Genomic DNA, 18,697 nt, shown 5'->3' on the forward strand with positions numbered 1-18,697 from the left:
GTAGTTTTAATTTGCATTTCCCTGATGACCAGTGAAGCTGATCTCCTGTAACTCTACTTGTTTAGTCTGAATTTTTTTTTTAACCTGGACTCTAGGCCTGAATTCCCAGCTGTCTGTGTATCCCCATTTACACTAGCAGGTTTCTGCTTGACAGATTTGTGTTGACTGTTGCGTCTGTGTGGAGTGGTTCCCGCACATGTTTCCATGATGAATTCTTGCCTCCTTCTAGTCTTTTCTCAAATGTCAGGCTCTCAGCAGAGCTGACCCTAAGGTTCCTGTTTAAAATCACTCTCCAGAATCTGCCTGGAGATTCTCCATACCCTTGGCTTTTTTTCTTCATTACCCCATAGACTTAATTTATGCTTGCTGATGATTATTACTGTATTGTTGATGTTCCGTGGAACACCAGCTCGTGAAGGCAGCTCACTCATGCACCCCAAAGGCCTACACCAGTGCCTGACAGACAGCAAGGGCTGCACAGACAAGCACTGTTGTTGCAGGGAGAAGTCAATTTGGACTCCATCTTGGAACTGTTTGACTTCCTTTCCATTGCTTTTCTTACTATAGTCCTACATAATGGCCTGCCTCAGAGAATCCTGCCCCTCTGCCTGACTGTTAAAGTGCCTTTGTTCAGAACCCTGTCCACCTGTGGATGGCAGGAAGGAAGAAATTAACACATCCTCCTGCCTGAGGCTTGCCATTCTAGGAGATGTTTGCAAGATTGATGGCCTTTTTACTTTGTTTCCTCACTGCACACCCCCCCACCCCCACCCCACCCCACCCCCTCCCGATCTCAGATCCATAAAAAAAAACTGGCATCCAGACCCTGGTAAGAAGATTATTTTGAGATATTAGCCTGCTGTCTTCTCGGACACTAGCCTTACCTCGGTCACGGATGCTATCATGCAGCGAGCAGAGTGAGCTTGGACTTGGTAATTGTGTGAAGATCTGGGGTTGAAAGTGTGTTCTAGGCACAAGAGACAAGTAGATGCACAGCCCCCAGTATGGAGACGAAGTGGACACGTGGAGGGGCAGGCGAGGCCTATGTGGCTGAGCTCAGAGAACGCAGGAGGAGCGGCCTGGGAGAGTCTGAGCACAGGGTTAAACCCGGCCACTGCTCCTCTCATGGCATCCTCTTTCTCCAGGGAGCTTAAAGGTCCCGGATCATATATTTAGGGTTTTTTTTTTTTACATATATCTTCACTGTAATTTACTATTTATTTTTTTAAATTGAATTATAGTTGATTTACAGCATTGGGCTAGTTTCAGCGTACAGCACCATGGTCTCAGTTCAGTTCAGTCACTCAGTCATGTCCAACTCTTTGCAACCCCATGAACCGCAGCACACCAGGCCTCCCTGTCCATCACCAGCTGCCGGAGTTTACTCAAACTCATGTCCATTGAGTCAGTGATGCCATCCAACCATCTCATCCTCTGTCGTCCCCTTCTCCTCCTGCCCTCAATCTTTCCCAGCATCAGGGTCTTTTCAAATGAGTCAGCTCTTCACATCAGGTGGCCAAAGTATGGGAGTGTCAGCTTCAACATCAGTCCTTCCAGTAAACACCCAGGACTGATCTCCATTAGGATGGACTGGTTGGATCTCCTTTCAGTCCAAGGGACTCTCAAGAGTCTTCTCCAACACTACAGTTCAAGAGCATCAATTCTTCAGCGTTCAGCTATCTTTATAGTCCAACTCTCACATAGTACATGATGACTGGAAAAACCATAGCCTCGACTAGACGGACCTCTGTTGGCAAAGTAATGTCTCTGCTTTTAATATGCTGTCTAGGTTTGGTCATAACTTTCCTTCCAAGGAGTAAGTGTCTTTTAATTTCATGGCTGCAATCACTATCTGCAGTGATTTTGGAGCCCAAAACAATAAAGTCAGCCACTGTTTCCCCATCTATTTGCCATGAAGTGATGGGACCAGATGCCATGATCTTAGTTTTCTGAATGATGAGTTTTAAGCCAACTTCTTCACTCTCCTCTTTCACTTTCATCAAGAGGCTCTTTAGTTTTTCTTCACTTTCTGCCATAAGGGTGGTGTCATCTGCATATCTGAGGTTATTGATATTTCTCCCAGCAATCTTGATTCCAGCTTGTGCTTCCTCCAGCCCAGTGTTTCTCATGATGTACTCTGCATATAAAGTTAAATAAGCAGGGTGACAACATACAGCCTTGACGTACTCCTTTTCCTATTTGGAACCAGTCTGTTGTTCCATGTCCAGTTCTAACTGTTGCTTCCTGACTTGCATACAGGTTTCTCAAGAGACAGGTAAGATGGTCTGGTATTTCCATCTCCTTCAGAATTTTCTACAGTTTATTGTGATCTGCCAAAGTCAAAGGCTTTGGCATAGTCAATAAAGCAGAAATAGATCTTTTCTGGGACTCTCTTGCTTTTTCGGTTGATCCAGTGGATGTTGGTAATTTGATCTCTAGTTCCTCTACCAGCTTGAACATCTGGAAGTTCACGGTTCACGTATTGCTGAAGCCTGGCTTGGAGAATTTTAAGCATTACTTTACTAGCGTGTGAGATGAGTGCAATTGTACGGTAGTTTGAGCATTCTTTGGCATTGCCTTTCTTTGGGATTGGAATGAAAACTGACCTTTCCAGTCCTGTGACCACTTCTGAGTTTTCCAAATTTGCTGGCATATTGAGTGCAGCACTTTCACAGCATCATCTTTTAGGATTTGAAATAGCTCAACTGGAATTTCATCACTTCCACTAGCTTTGTTCATAGTGATGCTTTCTAAGGCCCACTTGACTTCACATTCCAGGATGTCTGGCTCTAGATGAGTGTGAGTGACCACACCATCGTGATTATCTGGTTCCTGAAGGTCTTTTTTGTACAGTTCTTCTGTGTATTCTTGCCACCTCTTCTTAATATCTTCTACTTCTGTTAGGTCCATACCATTTCTGTCCTTTACTGTGCCCATCTTTGCATGAAATGTTATATATATATCACAGCACAGTGATCTAGTTATATATATATATAGATATATATGTATGTGTATGCATATATTCTTTTTCAGACTCTTTTCCATTATAGATTATTACAAGACATTGAATATAATTTCCTATGCTATACAGTAGATCCTTGTTGGTTACCTATCTTATATATAGTAGTGTGTATCTGTTAATCCCAAACACCTAATTTATTTTGAAAATTAAATTAATTGTGCCACAGTACCCTGGAGGAGGGCATGGCAACCCATTCCAGTATTCCTCCCTGGAGAATCCCCATGGACAGAGGAGCCTGGCGGGCTACAGTCCATGGATCGCAAAGAGTCAGACATGACTGAGCGACTATGCACAGCACACGCATAACACAGGGCTTCCCTGGTGGCTCAGATGGTAAAGAATTTGCCTGCAATGCAGGAGATCTGGGTTCAATCCCTGGGTCAGGAAACTACCCTGGAGAAAGGAATGGCAACGCACTCCAGTATTCTTTCCTGGAGAATTCCAAGGACAGAGGAGCCTGGCAGGCCCCAGTCCATGGGGTTACAAAGAGTCAGACACGACTGAGCAACTAAAACTTTCACACATAATATAAAATACAGCATCTTGAGTTTTTAAGTTATACATGGTACACATAGTAGTTAGATAAATCCACAGTATTGTGTGACCCATCTACAGGACTGTTTTATCTTGCAAAACTGAAACTCCCATCAAAAATCACCCTTTACTCCCTTCCCTGTGCCTGGGAGCCAACATCTATTTATACTTTCTGTCTCCATGAATGTGACAATCTAGATATCTTATTATTTCTTCATTTGTGGCTTGCTCTACGAAAATATATACTTTATGATTTTTACCTTTAGTCTTCATTTCTTTTTAACCTGGTTCAGGTGAAATATAAAAACTTAACCTGGTTCAAGTGGAATACAAATACAAAAAAAAAAAACTTGTCCATGGTTCACAAATCAGTGTTTATCTTTTTCTGTCATTGTAGGCTTTGTAGGAATATCCTGACAAAAAGTACATAATCTCTCAAAACCCAGAATTTACATTTACCCTTAAAAAAATTGTTTAATTATAGTGAATTGAATCAATTTAGGTCTTGTTCAGCAGAGTTTTTGTAAAAAGTAGTTATTGTACACACAGGAAATGATGTAGGAATTTGACTTGTGTGGTTCTCTACAAGTTTGTTTGATCAATAACATAAATGCTTTCTGGCTTGTCATCTTATTGTTTATCTCACAGCACCCATCTGATCTTAACTGAAATCCATCACCCACCTCCAGCCTCAGGCCTCACTGCCCCTGCCAATAGGAGCTAAATGTTGGGGGAGGAAGGATAAGCCCCAGGAAAGGGGCTTCTGAATCAGCCCAGGCCTCTGGGAGAGTCTGTGTCTGATCAGCTTTACGTCTCTCCTTTGTTGTCACTCAGTAGCGTCCGACTCTTTGTGACCCCACGGACTGCAGCACGCCAGGCTTCCCTGTCCTTCACTCTCTCCCGGAGTTTGCTCAAACTCGTGTCTATTGAGTTGGTGATGCCATCCAACCATCTCATCCTCTATCGCCCCCTTCTGCCCTCAATCTTTCCCAGCATCAGGGTCTCTTCCAGTGAGTCGGCTCTTTGTATTAAAGAGGGGGCCAAAGTATTGAAGCTTCAGCATCAGTCCTTCCAATGAATATTCAGGGCTGATTTCCTTTAGGATTGACTGGTTTGACCTCTTTCCTGTTCAAGGGACTCTCAAGAGTCTTCTTCAGCACCACAATTTGAAACATCAATTCTTCAGTGCTCAGCCGCCTTTTTGGTCTACCTCTCACATCTGTACATGACTACTAGAAAAACCAAAGCTTTGACTAGACAGACCTTTGTCGGCAAAGTGATCTACTTTTTTTTTTTCTCTCTCTCTCTGCTTTTTAATATGCTAAGTTTGATATAGCTTTCCTTCCAAGGAACAAGCACTTTTTTATTTCATGGCTGCAGTCACCATCTGCAGTGATTTTTGGCGCTCAAGAAAATAAGTTCTGTCACTGTTCCCACTTTTTCCCTATTTGCCATGCAGTGATAGGACCAGATGCCATGATCTTAGTTTTTTAAATGCTGAGTTTTAAACCAGCTTTTTCACTCTCCTCTTTCCCTCTCATCAAGAAGCTCTTTAATTCCTCTTCACTTTCTGCCATTAGACTGGTATCATGTAGTGACTTTTATTTCTTCCTGCACAATTTTCTGTATCTGCCCCCCAAAAAGTACATATATTTTGTTAATCAGAAAAATCCAATGATCATCTTTAAAAGATGATTCTGACACTGTAAGTCTGAGCTCAGACAAAGTTGTAGACTCATATTATTGAGTCTAGACCTTAATCTGAGAATTCCTACGTGCATGTCCTTCAGCAAAGCACTAAGCTCTTGGTCTCAGGATTCTCACCTGACATAAAGATAATAACCCCTTTTCACAGGGCAGTTGTGAGGGTCAGATGGGGTGGGACAGTGGCTATAAGCCCACTAGTTTCATGAGATATCCCTCAGAATCCCTTGAAATAGGTTTCTCTGGTCAAACTAAATGTGTCCTCTTATTGCAGGACTTATCAGAGCCTTGAAGGTGGTATTGAGCATGGTGCCTTCCCAAGCGGGCGGGGGGTGGAATATTAAGGTTTCTCCCTTTTTAAGTGCACATGGAGAACAGGGCTCATGCTCCACAGCTGGTGCTGAAGGAAATTCTGAGCTAAGGTAGTGAAAAGACTTTGTTTACAATTTAAATAAAAACAGATGTCAGAAAACTGTGAGGCTTATTCCTCTGAGTGTCAAAGAATAGAAGATGGCTCGTGCTGCTGGGGTGCGGGGAGGAGACATTCAGTCCTGTCTGTGCCCTTCCTGGGGTGGGGGGAGACCCGGTACCCCTGCCCCACCTGCCATTGCGACACCAGCCTGCAGCAGAGCCTGATGAATATTTGAGAGCCGGACGCCTAAAGCATGGGTTTCACCTCCTTGATCAAGGCCCGTGACTGCCACTCTCTCGATCCTGTTTTCTTCACCTTGATCCCCACTGAGGCCATCCCTCCTCACCCCTCCCCACCCACACCCCATCTCCCGCGAGCCTGTGCTCCAGACTTTCCAGCGCAGCTCACAGCAGGACCAGCCCAAGCCCCGCCCCTCTCCGGAAGTATCCCCCGCCTTCCTCTTCTCTCATTGGCTCTTGTGCTCAGGGGTTGCCCCACCCCCTCAGGTCCCCGAACAAAGTACTGTAGGATTTTTTGAGCTCAGGGAGGTCAGAGTTCATGTGTTTATCCTCTTGTGTGTCACTCCTCCAGCATCTAAGCCAGCATCAGCCCCAGGGCAGGTGGTAGGTCAGCACTTACTAATTGATGACCTGACAGTCAGCTTAAAGATGCCAAAAACGCTGGACCCCCCAGGCAGGACACTCGACCTCGCCTCTACCTCCCAAGCGCTGTGGGTGTGGACAAATCTCCCAACCTCTTCAAATCTTACAGTTTCCTCATCTGTCAGACTGGGTTATGACTCCCTGGCCTTCCTGTCTGCAAGGGTTACTACAAGGGAGAAGAATGTTGAAAACTCAAAGGAGTTCGCAAATGTTAGCCATTGTTGTCATTTTTCAGGGTTGATAGCTCCTGACAGATGGAGTATTCATCATGATGTGGTTCCCTCTCTGGTGTCCAGCTGCTGACAGCTGGCGCGGAGTCCGAGACAGTGGGAGCAAGGGCCTCCACCTCGTGGAGTTCCCTGCTCAGCATCCAGTATGGAATCCTCCCAACCATCTGCTTCGTCCCCTTGTGTTCGACTCATTTTCATTCATTTCCCAGAAGGTGTGGGGATGATGGATTACAGGAGACAGCTCAAGTTTTCTGACACTGGTCCAGGCTTTTAGGCACTGAAGGCCATGGGTGCCTCTCCCCATCATGTGCATAGGCCAGAGACCAAGAGTAGGGCTTGCCTGGACTTCCTCCTGTTGTCAATACCCCGCGGGACCCAGCATGGGTCACACAGTGAGGGACTTGAAGGGGATCTGTCTTGGAGCTGAGATGATGTAAATTTTGTTTGGGAATTGAGTGATGAAGTAATTTTAATGTGAGCAATTTGTAATTGGGAGCCAAACATGTTCATTCAAGTGAATCATAAGGAACTTCTCAAAAGAGGGTGAAAATTGGGGCCAAAACTCAGAAGACAAGATTTAGTGGGATAAATGTAAAACAGATAGCAGTGCTGGGGAAACTCATCTGTTTACGTACAGGATATGGGGTAGCAAGCCTCTCAGGAACACATTAGGAAAAAAACATAAGATTTTAAATGACTTCGAGGTTGATGTAAGTCAGCAGGGGTTGAAAGAAACAGATATTCAGCTATTTCAAAACTTAGGTTGCATTAACAGAAGTATGGTGAGCAGAAAAAGGGAGGTGACGGCACCTGAAGTCTACATCGGTGAGCTCACACCTGGTGAAGTGCGCTCAGTTCTAAGGTGCCTCTGATTGAAAGATTAGGTTGCAGCTTAGAGGGTGCCCACAGGAGTGACTAGGGTGGAGAAGGGTCTGGAAACCAACAGGAAAGAGAAGTATTAAGCCCAGAGCAGAAATCACTCAAGGGGATGTGTTTTCTGCTGGCAGATACATGAGGAACTGTCATGGGGAGCAGTGTTTGTTTTGTTTTGTTTAAATAATACAAGAGGGGGGTCAGATTTCTATTCAACATATAGAAGCTCTGGGTTTCCCAGTTGGCCCTAGTGATAAAGAACCCCCCTGCCAATGCAGGAGACGAAAGAGACACAGGTTCAATCCCTGGATCGGGAGGATCCGCTGGAGAAGGAAATGGCAACCCACTCCAGTATTCTTGCCAGAAGAATCGCATGGACAGAGGAGCCTGTCCATAGGGTCACAGAAAGTCAGACACAACTGAGTGACTTAACACACATGCACCACAGTGCTGCATAAGTTTAGGTTTTTATAGAAGCTCTTATTCGCAACAGCTGTTTGGATCTCGGTGTTCTGGCCTGTGATGGAAACTTCACATTGTTTAATCAGAGCCTGGGTAACCTGTGCTTAATGGAAGTACCACACAGGGGTCTCCTACACCAGGCAACTGGTTGGAGCCAGTGACCTCTGACATCTCTCCCAAGTCGATGAGCACCTTTACATGAAAAATTTCTCTGCCTTGTTAAAAAGTGACTTACGCTGATTTTTCTGCCTAGATTGCTTTGGCTGGGGGAAGAAAAGAACATTCCATGCATGCTTTTCATATTAAGAACTAAGAACAGGAAACATTATCTTCAATAAATGTAATAATAATAATAAAGATATTTTGGCTGCGTATTATGCCAGAAAGAGAGAAAAGGAGAAAAAAGGGGGGAAGTTAAAGAGAAATTGAGAAAGAATGAGGGAGGTAAAAGAGAGGAATATGAGGCACATCAATGGAAAAAAGGAAGGGGAGGGAGAGAAAAGGGAGAGGAAGGGAAAGAGTGAAGGAATCAGACAGAACATCAAGTGACAGAATATATTTCTTTTTTGTCCCTCTTCCTGAAGCACTGGATACATATCATAGCTCATGCAAAATGGAGGTTTTCTTTAATTTAGATTTTACATTTATCAAAGGTATGCATGCATTTTATTTTTTATGCAAGCATTTTATATAGCTTTTTAAAAATAATCAAATAGTTCTATAGCTTTATTATGAAATCAGCAGATCCCTGAATGCTCAAACCCAAATCCTAATTCCCATAGGCACCCATTTCAACTTTTAGAGTTATGTGTTATCCTTCTTTTTACCTTTCTGAATAACACAGTTATTTCTGCTATTTCTTGATTTTTGTTTGTTTTATGCATTATCCATTCCCACTATGGAGAGAAGAATTAGCTTTCTTTACCTCCCACATCAAATAATATTTCTTCCCCTGCTCTCCTAGTAAAGCCATCTCATGGTTTTTTTTAATATCATTTTCAGTTTAATTTGACTATGTAAATTAGTTCTGTTTACAGCCAAGTCACGCAATATATATTATTTCTTCATTTTCTTCTACATTTGATTTTTCCCAGAGTGATTAATTATCTTATTTTTCTGATTCTGTAGTTTTCTATTTATCTATCATGAATTCTTCTCTAATCTCTAGCCTCCCACACATCATTTGCTTTCATCTCTTCTAGATACAGTCAAGTACATAAGATATTCTTCCAATTCATATTCCTGTAGATATCCCCCCAAACTTTTTGATTGGCTTCATGTGGACCAGTTGCTCTCTACACTTGGCTGCTGCTGCTTAGTCACTAAGTCATGTCTGACTCCATGGACTGTAGCCCGCCAGGCTCCTCTGTCCATTGGATTTCCCAGGGAAGAATGCTGGAGTGGGTTTCCACTTCTGTCTCCAGGGGATCCTCTAGACCCAGGGATCAAACCTGCGTCTCCTGCATTGGCAGGTGGATTCTTTACCACTGAGCCACCTGGGAAGCATCTCTACACCTAGTTCATGGATATTATCCAGAGATTTTCCTTCACCGTAATCCTGGAGCTTCTCCTTGATTCGTTCTTAGGTTGGAACTTCTGCTTTCTTACTATCCTGCCTTTCTCTTCCTTGTTTGGTGGTGCACATTTATGGCAGAATACTTCTATGGAGACTTTGCATGGCTGAAAATATCTTTACTTTTACCTTCACCCTTGACTAAGAGTTTGGGCATAAAATTCCCATTTTATATCCAAGTTGAGATATTTTCTCCTCCAAATGTTTAAGACATTCTACCATTGTTAGCTTCCAATATTATGACATTCAAAGCCATTCTTATCCCTGATCCTTACTTAAGACCTTCTTTCTTTCCTCTTTAGAAATGTTTGAAGTTTTCTCTGTCCCCAGTACTTTGAAATTTTACAAATATGAATGTTGATGTGGGCCAGTTTGTACCCATTGTTCCAGGCACAAAATGAGACCTTTCAGTCTGAGATCTCAGGTTCTACATTTTTTGGAAAGTTTCTTGAGTTATTCCCTTCACAATTTCCTTCCCTCCCAGGCACCCCACCCCCCACCCCCGCCCCTGCCTTTTGTCTTTCAAAACTCTTCTTATTCAGTTGTTGCACTTTCTGGACAAGTTCTCTAATTTTCTTAGCTTTTAATTCCCAGGTTCCATCTTCTCATTTTTTTGTCCTACTTTTGGGGGTATTTCCTTGAGTTTATCTTGCAAATGTCCTTTTTAACTTTAAAAAATTTTCTGCTGGCAAATTTTTTGTTTTTCTAGGAGTTTCTTACTCTGTGATACATTTTTATCCTGGAACTTTCTTTTCTCATCTATGCAATATCTTTACATGTCTCCCTAAAGATATTAAAATATATTCTAAAAAATATTTTCTTCTCCCTATCACTGTCTCTATTGCCTCTGAGCTGCTTATATTCTGTTTGTTTTGTTCTCATTCTCTTATGTGAGAGATTGTTCTGTTCTTTAAAGTCTTGATTGTCTCTCATATTTAGGAGTGGAGGACTGAAAAAGCTATTTGAAAGAATGGATCAACTCAGGGTTTCACTGTAGGGTGATCCGGATGGACTATTTTACAAGTGAACCCCCAATATTTGTCTTTAAGATTTTTTTTTCATGTTGTTTGATCATCTTCAGCCTTCTCTTTTGAGAGTCTAAGACTGGCAGTCAGTTTTCTGGAGCTGAAGGGAAAAGGGGGTTGGCACCTGGGCACCAGCACTCTGCTGTGCACTTCATGTGTTTTCAGGATGCTGCTGCTGCTGCTAAGTCATAACCAGGCTTGACGTTTCTCAGTCTAGAAACTTCCCAGGGAGCAGCCTACAGTTCTCTACTGGGGAGAGGAGGAAGCAATCGCTCCAGAGTGTGGAGTCGGGGAGGCTCGCTGGGCATTGAAATGCATGCTGTTGTTGTTCAGTTGCTCAGTCATGTCCGACTCTCTGTGACCCATGGACTGCAGCACGCCAGGCCTCCCTGTCCTTCACCATCTCCCAGAGCTTGCTCAAACTCATGTCCATTGAGTCGGTGATGCCATCCAACCATCTCATCCTCTCTTGTCCCCTTCTCCTCCTGCCCTCAATCTTTCCCATCATCAGGGTCTTTTCCAGTGACCCACAATGTGATGGTATTAGGAAGTGGGGCCTTTGAGAGGGGACTTGGCGGTAAGAGAGGAGCCCATGTTCTTTTTATTAATTACTGAAGTATAGTTGATTTACACTGTTGTATTCATACATTCTGCTATGCAGCAATGTGACTCAGTTTTATATATATATTCTTTTTCATATTCTTTTCCATTATGGTTTATCACAGGATATTGAATATAATTCCCTGCACTATACAATAGGACTTTGTAGTTTATCCATCCTACATATAACAGTTTGCATCTGCTAATCCCAGACTCCAGTCCATCCCTCTCCCTCCCCATTGACAACCACAAGTCTATTCTCTGTATCTGTGAGTCTGTTCTGTTTTGTAGATAAATTCATTTGTATCATATTTTAGATTCCACATATAGGTGATGTCATGTGGTATTATTTGTCTTTCTCTTCCTGACTTTCATTGTTGTTATTCAGTTGCTAAGTTGTGTCTGACTCTCTGTGACCCCATGAACTGCAGCATGCCAGGCTTCCTTGTCCTTCACAATCTCCCCATGTTTTCTCAAACTTATGTTCATTGAGTCAGTGATGTCATCCAGCCATCTCATCCTTGTCGTCTCCTTCTCTTCTTGCCCTCAATCTTTCCCAGGATCTTACTTTACCTAGTTTGATAATCTCTGTGTTCATCTGTGTTGCTGCAAATAGCATTATTTCATTCTTTTTAATGACTGAATAGTATTCCATTGTGTGTATGCATCACATCTTCTTTATCCATTCATCCTCTGATGAACATTTCAGTAGCCTCCATGTCTGGCCTATTGTGAATAGTACTGCTATGAACATAGGGGTGCATGCATCTTTTTGAATTATAGTTTTGCCCAGGTATATGCCCAGGAATGGGATTGCTGGATCATATGGCAACTCTGTTTTCATTTTTTTTCAGGATGCTTCATTGCTATTTTCCATAGTGGCTGCGCCAATTTACATTTGAAGGTGGAGCCCTTGTGAATAGGATTAGTGTCCTCATAAAAGAGGCCTCAGAGAGCTCCCTTTTCCCTTACGCCATGTGAGGACACAGGGAGAAGGCCCTGGCTATGAACCAGGAAGTGGGTTCTCACCAGACACTGGATCTGCCAGCACCTTGATTTGGACTCCACAGTCTCTAGAGCTATGAGAAGTAAATTTCTGTTGTTTATAAGCCACCCAGCCTGTGGTATTATTATAATGGTCCTAACAGATGGGACATCAAGCACAAGCTTCTGTCCCCACTAAAGTCCCATAACTCTTTGGACCTCTCTTTAGGTTTGGTTTTATTTATGGAGGTCACCCCCGCATCTTCACATGATTACAAGCTTGCTTGAGGAGGGATTGACTCTTAGGCACTGGAACCCTTCAGACTTAGTAGGCAGGCAGTGTTTGTTGATGCAGTCCAAGCATGTGTTGGAGAAGAACTTCCAGACACAAAGCATTTCAGAAGGGAGTGACTTTATCAAAAACAAAGAACAGAGATAATGTGGGCACTCTGACCTCCCGACAGACCAGGGAGATTTGACAGTTTTCATGGGTTAGTAGCCAATTTTTGTAGCCTCAAGATGAAGAAAAATCCTGCTGAAAGGTTGGCATTAGGTGATTGGTTGGGGTGCTATCGGCTGACTACCAAGAGGGGGAATTTTTGCCTAATTTGGGTTCAAGAACCTGGCTAGTGATGATCACAGGGGCTCTTATTGGCAATGGTTACAAAGGGGCTAAGTCAGCGTTGGAGGTGACGTTTGTTCTGGGCTCTGCCTCTGTGGCCTTGGGGCAGGACTTAACAGTACTGTGCATTAGTGGCGAAGAGCGCTCGGAGTGCGGAGGCACCCAGTCTCAGGTCTTGTCAAGGATGCACCAGTCCTCCCTGGGTTCTGGGAAGACTGGTCCATTGTTGTGGGCTGAACTGTGTCCCCTTCAAGTTCACATGTTGAAACTCTAGCCTCCCCCTACCACTATCTCAGAATGTGACCGTGTCTTTGAAGAGATAGTCTGAAAATAAAGAAATAAATAAAGAGATAGTCTGGTTAAAATGAGGCTGATGGGTAGTCTCTAATCCAATCTGACCAGTGTCCATGTAAAAAGGGCAAACTCAACAATATTATGTTGGCCTCTGCCACACGTCAATATTGTAGAGCAGCTGTTCGCCAATAATTGCATTTTGTTCTATGAATATAAAAGAAAAAATCCTATGAACAACCACCTTAACACAGCCAGTGTAGAATATTAGCTTCTGAAGGTGAATGCTCAGATTATGCCAGATACAGGGAAAACAACTGAATAGAGGAATGGGAATGGGGTCATTTCCCTTTTAATTTAAGGGAGTCCACATTCTTCATTTTAATGAAGAGGAATTCACCCAAAGTTTATTAAAAGTTCAAGTGACTGCACTATTCATGGCTTTTGTGGCTGCCATTTATATTTAATTTCTGAAGAAATCAATTAATTTTTTAAAATCAAAAGAAAAAAGAGGAAACTAGAGGAAAGTCAAACACATGGGAAGATCCTAGGACAGGGGAGACAAAAGAAAAACGGTGTGAGGCTGCAGTGACAAGGCAGTCTTCTACGGAACAAAGAGAGAGGTCTCCAAGCAACCCTGCCGACACCTTGAACTTCTCGCCTCCAGAATTGAAGGGAATAAATTGCTGTTGTTGCAGCCACAGAGTCTGTGGTATTTTGTTACAGCAGCCCCAGCAGACTGAGACACCCATGAATATGTATAGTGAACCAGGTTCTGATTTACCAAGCAGACACTATTTTCATTTCTATGTAGAAATTGGAGCAATTTCTAGGCTCAAATTGGAAAAAACTTCTCTTTGTTATAAACCAGTGATAAAAGAAAACAGAAGAATATGGAGAAAATGTAAATATTTCTCCCCACTGGAAAAGAATGTGCAGTGTATCTGATTGTCTTGTGGCTGAGGTCTTTATTAGCATCTTTTACAGCAAGGAGTGTATATGTTCCCTTTTCCAGGCATAATGAGATTTCTGTAAAGCTGGAGAAAAACCATGGGGTAGGGTCTGATTTGATCTGTTGCTTATTAGTCCACCACCATTATTTCTAAAACCCTGCACCCCAAGAGAACAGCACTTTAAATACTTTTTAAAAGGTAGTTATAGATTACATTCAATCTCTCTCTTTTTTTTTTTTTTTTTGGCTGGACAACACAGCATGTGGGATCTTAGTTCCTCAATCAGGGGTCGAACTTGTGCCCCTTGCATTGGAGTTTTACCCATTGGACTGCCAGGGAAGTCTCACAATCTCTTTTAATTCTGGTTTTACTGTGATTTAGTGTAATTGACACATAGCTCTGTACACATTTAATGTGTATATATGTGCGTAATGATTTGACTTATATCCATCATGAAATGATTATCCCAATGTTTAATGAACATCCATCATCTCATATCAACATAAAATTAAATTAAAAAAAAGGTTTTCCTCGTGATGAGAACTCTTAGGATTTACTGTAACTTTCATATATAACATACAGCAGTGTTATATAAAGATATTTATCATGTTGTTGATTACCTCCCTAGTATTTACTTATCTTGTAACTGAAAGTTTGTACCTTTTGACTACCTTCATCAATTCTCCCTCTCTACTTCCCACCTCTGGTAACCACAAATCTTATCTCTTTTTCTATGAATTTGCTTTTGAAATATAATTGATCTGCAACATTATGTTCGTTCCTATTGTACAAAATAGTGACTTGATATTTCTGTGCACTTCAAAGTGATCATCAAGATAAATCTAGTTGTAGAAGTTTGAAGATGAAATATGTTTCCTGCCCTTTTCTCCCTTTTCCTTCTGGGACCCTTATAATACAAATGTTAGTATGATTGATACTGTCTCAGAAGTCTCTTAAACTGTCCTCAGTTCCTTTTTAAAAATTAATTTATTTTGGGGTGCACACGGGCTTTCTCTGGTTGTGGAGAGTGGGGCCTCCTCTTTGTGGCCCTGCCCAGGCTCTAGAGCGCAGGACCTCAGTAGCTGTGGCTCGTGAGTTTAGCTGCTCTGAGGGCATGTGGGATCTTCCTGTATCGGGGATCAAACCCGTGTTCCCTGCACTAGCAGATGGATTCTTAACCACTGGGCCACCAGGGAAGTTCATCATTTCTCTTGATTCTTTTTTCTTTCTTCTGTTACGCCTCAGTGATTTCCACTACTCTGACTTACTGTGTGTTGATCTATTCTTCTGTATCAGTTGATACAGAAGATCCGCTGTATCGACTGATACAGTAATCCACTGTCGATTCCGTCTAGTGTACTTTTAATTTCAGTTGTTGGATTCTTCATCTCTGTTTAGTTCTTCTTTGTTTTCTAATTCTTTGTTAAAAAGTTCTAACTTGTGACTCCATTCATCCATGCTTCTCCTAAGTTCTCTGGGCACCTTTATGATGCTCATTCAAATAGCATAAATAAATACCATTATCAAAATAATGAAAATTGAACAGTCTCAGTGAGATGTAAAGAAATACATGCATAAATGTAATCCTTAATTGTCATCAATTACTGCTACCTAATGTTAGCTCCACCCAATCTGGGCTTGAGTAGGAATGTTTCAATCATGCTGAACTGTTTCACCGGTAGTTTCAACAGTTCTGCCATGTTTTTAAAAATTTCTACAACAGGTTTTTGATTTCAGAGAGAGAAAGAGCCAATCAGCAGGCCTCAGCTTTCTTTCTACCTCTTGTGTACAGCTTTTTCTCATTTCCTAACTCAGAGCAACATCTGCCTTTTTCTCCATGTGATGCCAAAAGACAAAGGCCACAGCCACGTGACTTGTCTCCTTTCCAGAAGCAAGAACCCACGTGTTTCTGCCAGGAGCAAAAATCGGTGAAAAGCCTTGTATAAAGACTAGGCAGCAAGACTTTAAAATAGAGAATTGAAGTGATTTTTATTACAGAGGGTGTCTAGAACACAGCCTCACCCAGATTTCATGGCTCGTTATCAATTTTCTCTTCATCTCTAAACCAGATTAAACCATGTGGCTGGGAGAAGGGAAGATATACTGAGTTGTGACGTGGTATTTAGATAGAAGAAAATAAACCAGCACACATTCATATTTTTCTGGGTAATTCACTTGGAATGGAGAGAAATGCAAAAGAAACAAAGGAACTGGAGGTCAGCTGGTAACACAGACTGTGCACGGTAAGAAGCTTTCAGGAAAAAGAGAGGTCACTTCTTAGTTCTCTCCTTGACATGGACATCCTGATGCTGTTGTATTTTAATAATAACAACCCTTTTAGGGATTTTCCTGGTGGTCCAGTGGTTAAGAATCTGCCTTCCAGTGCAGGGGTTGCAGGTTTGATCCCTGGCTGGGAAGCTAAGATCCCACATGCCTCATGGCCAGGAAACAAAAACATAAAACTAAAGCAGTGTTGTAACAAATTCAATAAAGGCTTTAAATGGTCCACATAAAAAAAAATCTTAAAGCACTTCATTTATCCCATATTGTCAGATACTGAAGTGCTCCACAAATTAAACATTCCATTATGTTATTTAGCACTGAAACATTTTTGCTTTTAAATTTTTTAAACAAAAAAAATTTTGAGGTGTAGTTGATTTACAGTGTTGTGTTAGCTCCAGGTATATAGCAAAGTGATTCAGTTATATATACATACTTTTCCAGTTCTCTTTCATTACGGGTTATTGTTCAGTCGCTAAGTCACGTTTGACTCTTTTGCCACCCCATGAACTGTAAGACCAGCAGGCTCCTCTGTCCATGGGATTTCCCAGGCAAGAATACTGGAGTGGGTTGCCATTTCCTCCTCCAGGGGGTCTTCCCGACCCAGGAATCGAAGCTGCGTCTCTTGCATGGCAGGTGGATTCTTTACCGTCTAAACCACCTGGAGAGCCCCAAGGTATTAAAGGTATTAAATATAGTTCCCTGTGCTGTAAAGTAGGTCCTTGTAGAAACCTTTAAATTTTTTACAATTTGGGTGCTGTGCATTCTTAAATGATCATTTCTCTGCTTTTGTAAGCAGAGTTTCTTGGCATAATTTAACCTTTTGGGTGAGTCAGAGTCACCATTTCTTATTATTATGATGTAACTGTGGCAGGATCCACATGGCACCTCCTAAGGAAGAGAGCTGGGGATGAGAAAGAAGCGCCATGAACTCAGCCCTGCCAAGCTGAGATGGGTATAGCAGAGCCCATTTCAGTTCAAGCAGTGGCTTTAGTGACATCAGCCCAGAATAGGGTGGATTAGAGGCACCCTAGCACAGTCTTGCCAAAAAACAGAGGCCAAGAGCAAGCTCTCCTCATATGAGACAAGATAGTACTGGTTTCTACAAGAATAATACTAATAGTCGCTTTTGGACTTCCCTGGTGGCCCAGTGATTAAGAATCCTCCTGCCAGTGCAGGGAACATGGGTTTGATCCCTGGTCCTGGCAGATCCCACGTGCCACCGGGCAACTATGCCTGTGTGCCACAACAGGAGAAGCCACCACAATGAGAAGCCCACACAACCCAACAGAAAGGAGCCCCCACTCACTGCAACTAGAGAGAGCCTGTGCGCGGCAACAAAGACGCAGTGCAGCCCCCAAATTAAATTACTTTAAAAAAGTACTAGTTGCTTCGGAGAAGTGTGCTTGCTCACAGCTGAGACCACAGTTCCTGCTGGTGGAGATGCTAGAGTTAAGTCTTTAGGACCCATTCCTCCTTACTTTTGAACCGAAACGCTTGAGCGGAGGAGCATCTCCATTACTCTCTGGCCAAACCTGAGCTATGAAACTTTCACTGGAAGGTAGACAAAGGGTGGCATTCCCCAAGGAGGGTGTGTGGGGCCTGAAGGGAACTGCTGGAGGAGGAATGTGAGGAGGAGAGACCATGGGAGGTCAGGAGCCGGGGGGCTGCTGGCATTCTCAGCCTGGCAGGGTCCTCTGTGCATGCTTAGCTGCGCAGTTTTTTCTGATACTTTGCGACCCCATGGACTGTAGCCCGCCAGGCTCCTCTGTCCATGGGATTTCCCAGGCAAGAATACTGCAGTGGGTTGCGAATTCCTTCTCCAGGGAATCTTCCCAACCTAGAGATTGAACCCACGTCTCCTGCATTGCAGGCAGATTCTTTACCCCCTGAGCTCTTAGCGAAGCTTGGCAGGGTCCTCTGCTTGGTGGCAGAGGTCATGCCTCCTGTCCTCCCGCTGCTGAGATCTGAGATCCACCCAGCCCTGTAGGAGGCCAGCCAGTCTGCAGGGTCCAGGAACTTGACAAACGAAGCTATTGCCTCCTGATGCCACAGGCTGAAATGGAGCTGAGTGCCCCCTGCCTTCTTCCCCATTCTGCTCCACATTGTGAAAGCATCTTGGCAATGCCTCCTTGTCACCAGCAGCCACGGGCAGGTGGTATTCCAGGCCTAAGAGACTAAGAGGCTTATTCCAAATCCTCCTCAACCTCCCTGCCCACCCTGCCAACACTAGCGAGGACCGCCCTGCAGGACAGAAAGTGAGGGACCCGCTTCGACACCCGGGTTAGACTTGTATCTGGGTTTAGTTTCTAGACTCCTCCCTAATCATTCGAGGTCAGCAGTGAGTTCCGACTCTGTTCATTTAAAAGGATGAGGCAATTAAGTGGTTGTTTTAGCCAAGGATAGCCAATTGTAATCACAAAGAGACATCAGACAAGTCAACATTTTATAAAACATCTGGCCCGAATTC

Source organism: Cervus canadensis, chromosome 14 (assembly GCF_019320065.1).
Source record: "Cervus canadensis isolate Bull #8, Minnesota chromosome 14, ASM1932006v1, whole genome shotgun sequence".
Lineage (NCBI taxonomy): Eukaryota > Metazoa > Chordata > Mammalia > Artiodactyla > Cervidae > Cervus > Cervus canadensis.